Source organism: Cynocephalus volans, chromosome 3, assembly GCF_027409185.1.
Source record: "Cynocephalus volans isolate mCynVol1 chromosome 3, mCynVol1.pri, whole genome shotgun sequence".
In the NCBI taxonomy this organism is placed as follows: domain Eukaryota; kingdom Metazoa; phylum Chordata; class Mammalia; order Dermoptera; family Cynocephalidae; genus Cynocephalus; species Cynocephalus volans.
The window spans coordinates 180,419,481-180,426,759 of NC_084462.1; the positions used below are offsets into that span (position 1 = coordinate 180,419,481).

General features: G+C 43.9%; 1 pseudogene; it reads left to right on the forward strand.

Annotated features, from left to right (window-relative positions):
- The first annotated feature begins 960 nt into the window (after positions 1 to 960).
- LOC134373763 (T-complex protein 1 subunit gamma-like) lies at positions 961 to 3,784 on the forward strand (annotated as a pseudogene).
- Positions 3,785 to 7,279: the final 3,495 nt, after the last annotated feature.

Consider the following 7,279-nt stretch of genomic DNA (forward strand, 5'->3'; position numbering starts at 1 on the left):
TTTTAAAAAATTGAAGTGGATGGAACTCTTCCAAATGTATACAACGAAGCCAGCATTACTCTCTTACCAAAACCAGGCAAGGACACAACAGAAAAAGAAAACTACAGGCCAGTAATCCTAATGAACACAGACACAAAAATCCTCAGTAAAATACTAGCAAACCAAATCCAACAGCACACAAAAAAGATTATACATCATGATCAAGTGGGATTTATCTCAGGGATGCAAGAATGATTCAACACACACAAATCAATAAATGTAGTACATCACATCATCAGAATTAAGGAAAAAAACCTATGATCATATTGATAGATGCAGAAAAAGCATTTGATAAAGTTCAACATCACTTCATGATAGACTCTCAACAAATTAGATGTAGAAGGAAAATATTTTAGAACAATAAAGGCTATATATGACAAACCCCACAGCTAACATCATACTGAATGAGGAAAAACTGAAAGCTTTTCCCCTAAGAACTGAAACAAGAAAAGGATGCCCACTCTCACCACTTCTACTGAACAGAGTACTGGAAGTCCTAGCCAGAGCAATTATGGCAAGAGAAAGATATAAAAGGCATCCAAATTGGAAAGGAGGAAGTCGAGTTGTCCTTGTTTGCAGATGACATGATTTTATATAGAGAGAAACTTAAAGACTCTACCAAAAAGCTCCTAGACCTGATAAACAAATTCAGTAAAGTTGCAGGATACAAAATCAACATACAAAAATCAGTAGCATTTCTATACACCAATAACAAACTTGCAAAAGAAAGAAATCAAGAAGACCGGCTATTGACCACTTACAATAGCTACCGAAAAAATGAAATACCTTGGAATAAATTTAACCCAGGAGTTGAAAGATCTCTACAATGAAAACTATAAAACCAATTAAAGAAATTAAAGAAGGCTCTGGTTGTATCTCTCTCCAGAAGGTTCTGCTGGTTCCCCCAGCTCTGGCTATCCGGCCCTGCATTGCACCGCCATGATGGGCCATCGTCCCATGCTCGTGCTCAGCCAGAACACAAAGCGTGAATCTGGAAGAAGAGTTCGATCTGGAAACATCAATGCTGCCAAGACTATTGCAGATATCATCTGAACATGTCTGAGACCCAAGTCTATGATGAAGATGCTTTTGGACGCAATAGGAGGCATTGTGATGACCAGTGATGGCAATGGCATTCTCCGAGAGAGTCAAGTCCAGCATCCAGCAGCCAAGTCCGTGATTGAAATTAGCTGGACCCAGGATGAAGAGGTTGGAGATGGGACCACATCAGTAATTATTCCTGCAGGGGAAATGCTGTCTGTGGCTGAGCACTTCCTAGAGCAGCACATGCATCCCACAGTGGTGGTCAATGCTTATGGCAAGGCATTGGATGATATGATCAGCAACCTAAAGAAAATCAGTACCCCTGTTGATATTAATAACCATGATATGGTGCTGAATCTCATCAACAGCTCCATTACTACCGAAGCAATCACCCGGTGATCCTCTTTAGCTCGCAACATTGCCTTGGACGCTGTCAAAACAGTGCAGTTTGAGGAGAATGGACGTAAGGAAATTGACATCAAGAAATACGCAAGGGTGTGCTGGAGACCAGCTCCAGTCCAGTTGTGGGTACCTGAAAAGGGAGAGGGAGGGTGGGCGAAAATAACAAACACAGACAGAGACCTCAATGCATCAATATGCACATTCTCTCTCTGTGGGCTGTCAGCATGTTGCAGCTGGAGCCCAGTAGAGCATGAGACAATGCCTTTTATTTAGATTTTTCTCTGCAGGGGGGTTTTGGGTATTATTTTTATTGTATCAGAAAGCTTAAATCAATAGTCCAAAAGCAGGGAGGAAACTTTTTTAGAAGTCAGCAGGTCTTAGGTGATCAACTCGTGCTTCTACTTCCTGGAATCAGGTTATCAGATCGGCCATCCCTTCATTGTCTTGAAGTTATCTTGTGACCTTTTTCTGTTAGCAAGCTGTGGTTAATATCCACCCTGTTAACAGGGTGGGAGCCAAATGTAAGAAGAACAGTGGATATTTGAGCAGCATTATCATGCACATTTTAAGGTTATGCATTGGCTATGGCCCTGTAATCTTGATCTAAATGTCAAAGTGTCATTGTGCACAGCACCATCTCTTACAAAACCAGTTACACTTTTTTATTTTTCTAAGATCTAATTTTGTAGGTTTAATAATTTTACAGCATATATTTTTATCCCAATACCTGATTTTTAATGATTTATTAAAACTGGACACCACCAAGTAAAGGGGGTTCTACAGTTTCGTTTCCATATACTTAATTTGTCCCAATCATATAATTTCTCATTAATACCAACCATTCTCTTGCCATTAATATAACCTCCAGTAAATGATGTTTGCCAACTTACATTAGGCTGCAGCTCATATTTAGTCACGAGCGGTGCTTTTGGAACATATGTTGGTGTGGTCAATTTATCATAAGGGGATAATTTTAAATTGTCCAATTGACTCGGATCCTCTGTGGGAATGTTTAGTTCAATGACTGCATAATTATTTGTGTTATTTTTATAATCTTTTGGGAATTCAGAGAACTGCCACGCTAACCAAAATATCGAAAGAGAAGGCAAAAGCCACGAAGCCGAGGCAGGCGCCCTTACGGTTGTAGCAAGTGCTTGTAGCTGCGGCCTTGCCAGCAGCTCTCCCTCCAGTGGCCTTGCCAACTCAGAGAGGGCAGCCCAAGCTGACTCCTTTAGGATCCTGCCATGGCGTGGACTGCACCAAAGGTGGAAAAGATAGCTGGGGGCATCATTGAAGACTCATGTGTCTTATGTGGAGTCATGATTAACAAGGATGTGACCCATCCACGAATGTGGCGCTATATCAAGAACCCTTGAGTTGTGCTGCTGGACTCTTCTCTGGAATACAAGAAAGGAGAAAGCCAGACTGACATTGAGATTACATGAGAGGAAGACTTCACCCGAATCTTCAAATGGAAGAAGAGTACATCCAGCAGCTCTGTGAAGACATTATGCATCTTAAACCTGTGGTCATCACAGAAAAAGGCATCTCAGATTTAGTTCAGCACTACCTCATGAGGGCCAATATCACAGCTATCTGCAGAGTCTGGAAGACAGACAATACTCATATTGCCTGAGCCTGTGGGTCCCAGATAATCATCCAACCAGAGGAACTGAGAGAAGATGATGTTGGAACAGGAGCAGGCTTGTTAGAAATCAAGAAAATTGGAGATGAGTGCTTTACATTCATCACTGAGTGCAAAGACCCCAAGGCCTGCACCATTCTCCTCCAGAGAGCCAGCAAAGAGATTCTCTCTGAAGTAGAACTCAACCTCCAAGATGCCATGCAAGTGTGCCACAAGGTTCTCCTGGACCCTCAGCTGGTGTCAGGAGGTGGGGCCTCTGAGATGGCTGTGGCCCATGCCTTGACAGAAAAATCCAAGGGCATGACTGGTGTGGAACAATGGCCATACAGAGCTGTTGCCCAGTCCCTAGAGGTCATTCCTCATACCCTGATTCAGAACTGTGGGGCCAGCACCATCTGTCTACTTACTTCCCTTTGGGCCAAACACACCCAGGAGAACTGTGAGACCTGGGGTGTAAATGGTGAGACAGGTACTTTGGTGGATATGAAAGAACTGGGCATATGGGAGCCGTTGGCTGTGAAACTGCAAGCATATAAGACAGCAGTGGAGATGGCAGTGCTGCTGCTGTGGATTGATGACATCATCTCAGGCCACAAAAAGAAGGGTGGCAAACAGAGCTGGCAAGGCAGGGCTCCTGATGCTGGCCAGGACTGAGTGGTGGGTAAGACTTCAACACACAGAACCAGCAGGGTCTTCTCCATTCCTGATCCAGAGTGCCAGTGACACTGGACATCTTTGTTTGAAAGGGATCAAGTTGTTGGAAGGTGGCGTGGTCCACGCCATGGTAGAATCCTGAAAAGAATAGCTTGGGCTGCCCTCTCTGAGTTGGCAAGGCCTCCGGAGGGAGAGCTGCTGGCAGGACCATGGCTACGAGCACTTGCTTTCGCTGTAAGGATCTCTGCCTTGGCATAGTGGTACTGCTTTTACTCTCTCTTTTGATGTTTTGGTCAGTGTGGCAGTTTCCTGAGTTTCCAAAAGATGCAGAAAATGACACACAAACAGTTGTTGTCATAAAATTAGATAGTCCCACCAAAGATCTGGGAAGATTGAACAATTCCAAATTGTCCCTTTTGAGTCAATTAATTATGCCAACAGATGTTTCAAAAACATCAGTTACAATTAATCATGAGCAATTGCCTTTACCAGAGAAATTAATAAATAAAAGAAGTCCCCATCCTATTCCTACCATCTGGGTAAATGGTTACATGGGATATAATATGAGAAAGGGAAAACATTTGGTACCTTTCCAGGGGACATCCAAAATATGATGTAAGTTGGCAAACATCATTTACTGGAGATTATATTAATGGCAAGAGAATGGTTGGTATTAATGGGAAATTATATGATTGGGATAAGTTAAGTATATGGGAATGAAACCATAGAATTCCCTTTACTTGGTGGTGTCCAGTTTTAAATAAATCATTAAGAATCAGGTGTTGGGATAAAAATATATGCTGTAAAATTATTAAACCTGCAAAATTAGATCTTAGAAAAATAAGAGAGTGCAACTGGTTTTGTGAGAGATGGTGCTGTGCACAATGACACTTTGACATTTAGATCAAGATTACAGGGCCACAGCCAATGCATATCCTTAAAATGTGCATGATAATGCTGCTCAAATATCCACTGTTCTTTTTCCATATGAACAGTAGGTTCATTCCATTAGAACATAAGATCATTAGACCCCCATTAGAATTTAAATGTTAGCATTTTTCTTTTTAGCAAATTTGTACTTACAGTTAGCAATAGACATAGGTCATATGATAGTACTGTCTATCACTTTGTAACTGCAATAGCCCCACCCTGTTAATAGGGTAGATATTAACCACAGCTTGCCAACAGGAAAAGGTCACAGGTTAACTTCAGGACAATGAGAAGAGGTCGCGATCTGATAACCTGATACCAAGAGGAGGAAGCATGAGCTAATCACCTGAGATGTGCTGACGAAGGGAAAAAACTGGCTTCCCCCGTGCTTTTTGAATTATTGACTCAAGCTTGCTGATGTAATAAAAATAGTACCCAAAGCCCTCCTACAGAGCTGTAAAATTAAATAAAAGACATTGCCTCATGCTCTACTGGGCTCCAGCTGCAACACGCTGACAGCCCGCAGAGGGAGAACTTGCATATTGATGCACTGAGGTCTCCGTCTGTTTGTTATTTTCACTGACCCTCTTCATCCCTTTTCAGGTACCCACCCCCGCTGAAGCTGGACTTCAGCAGGAAGGGACTAGGCAGCACCTAGTCCAATTCTGTCCCAGCTCAGTTTTCAAAAGGCACTGACATATAATTCTCCTCTATTGTAAGCTTTCCATTTAATTTGCTTCCGATGATTAAATCTAAGTCATTTGAGAAAAAAGAAAGAAAGAAATTAAAGAAGACACAGAAAAATGGAAAGACATCCCATGCTCATGGATTGAAGGAACCAATGTTGTCAAAATGACCATACTACCTAAAGTGGTCTACAGATTCAATGCAATCTCCATCAAACAACCAATGACATACTTCACAGAAATAGAAAAAAAAAATTCAAAAATTGTTTTTTTCAAAAAAGAACAAGGTACTAAAAATAGCCAAAACAATCCTGAGCAAAAAGAACAAATCAGGGGTCATCACACTCCCTGACTTCAAAATGTACTACAAAATTTTGACCATATTCCTCATAGAAGTTGCCTGTGAGTGCCTCCATGGCCTAGATACTGGTGTGCTCAATAGTTCCTTGCTGAAGTGAGTGACACTGGGTTGGGTCATCAAAGTTGTGAGTGAGATCTTGAACTCTTGGGAGAAGTGCCTGGGTGCCCTGTCACTCTTCTGCTGAGGTGGGTGACCATGAGCAGCATCACTGTCACCCCAGCTAGTGACCTGGGACCTTCCTAGGTGCTCTGGGGTGATCTGAAGGTCTTCAGCTTAAATGGACAAACCTGAGTGGGGTTCCTGGGGGTTGGGACTAGGAACTTAAGCTTTGAGGGGGATAATGGGGTTGTCAGCAGCCCCTCAGCTAGAATCGGAACTCAATGGTGTCACTGGGGCTCTGGTATGAGACTTGTATCCCTAGGGGAGGCATTGAAGTACTTTGTAACTTCACTGAGGAAGTGGGAAACACTGAGTGGGGTCACTGGATTTATGTGTGGGACCCTGTACTCTCAGGAGGAACCCTGGAATGGTCTGTAGCACTGCTGTTGAAGTGGAGTATTCTGGGTGAGGTGTTAGCAGTTTTGGATGTGACCCTTCACCCACAAGAGGGGTGTTGGAGGCCTCTATAGCTATTCAGCTGGAGTTGCCACTCTCGACAAGGCTGCTGCAGTTGTGGATGGGCCCCTCCAATTCTAATAGATTACTGGGACATTCTAGATCAGCTCAGCTGGGTCGGGATACCCTACATGAGGTTGCTGGGGCTGTTAGTAGGCTGCCATACCCCAAATAGAGATGCTAGATCCCTCTGAAATGCCCTTGCTGGAGCAGGCAGCCCTTGGCTGGCTCATTGGTGCTGCAGGCAAGTGTCTGTGCCTGAGAGAGGTGTATGAGTCCTCCACTACCTCTTTTGGCTGCATGAAATGCAAGGGCATCTCACCAAAGAATGTGGGGTTGCCAGCAGTGGCTAGATGCCCTGATTAGGTGGTTTTTTGACTCAGTCAAGTATTTGCGCTGACCCCCTCCATCCTGATGGTGGCAACCTTGCTGTATTGGACCACCAGTTCCAAGGGTGCAGGATGCCACACAGACACGGAGTGGGCAACTCAGTGCAATGATATGGCCACAGGGGAGTGAAACCATTGCTGAGGCCAGAGCAAAATGGTCTTGAGTGTTGGGGCTGATATCAAGTCTGAAGCTGCTGTAGAAGCCTGGGGCTCAGGGGGTGGGGGAAGTTTAGCATGTGTTCCTACCTTCATTAATTCAGTCACATGTGCCACCAGGAGTTCCCTGAACCAGGCATGTGGCTGCAGAGATCACCCCTGAGAGAGGCATGTCAGTTCTCCTCCCCTTCTCATGGCTATAGTATTGTACAGTTTTCCTGCCAATGTAGGTGTGGTCACTGGCCATGGGCAGCAGACCTGAATAAGCTGCTTTCTGGGTCTGGAGGGTACACACACTGACCCCCTCCATCCTGAGGGTGGCACCCTTGCTGCACTGGACCATATGTTCCCAGGGCAC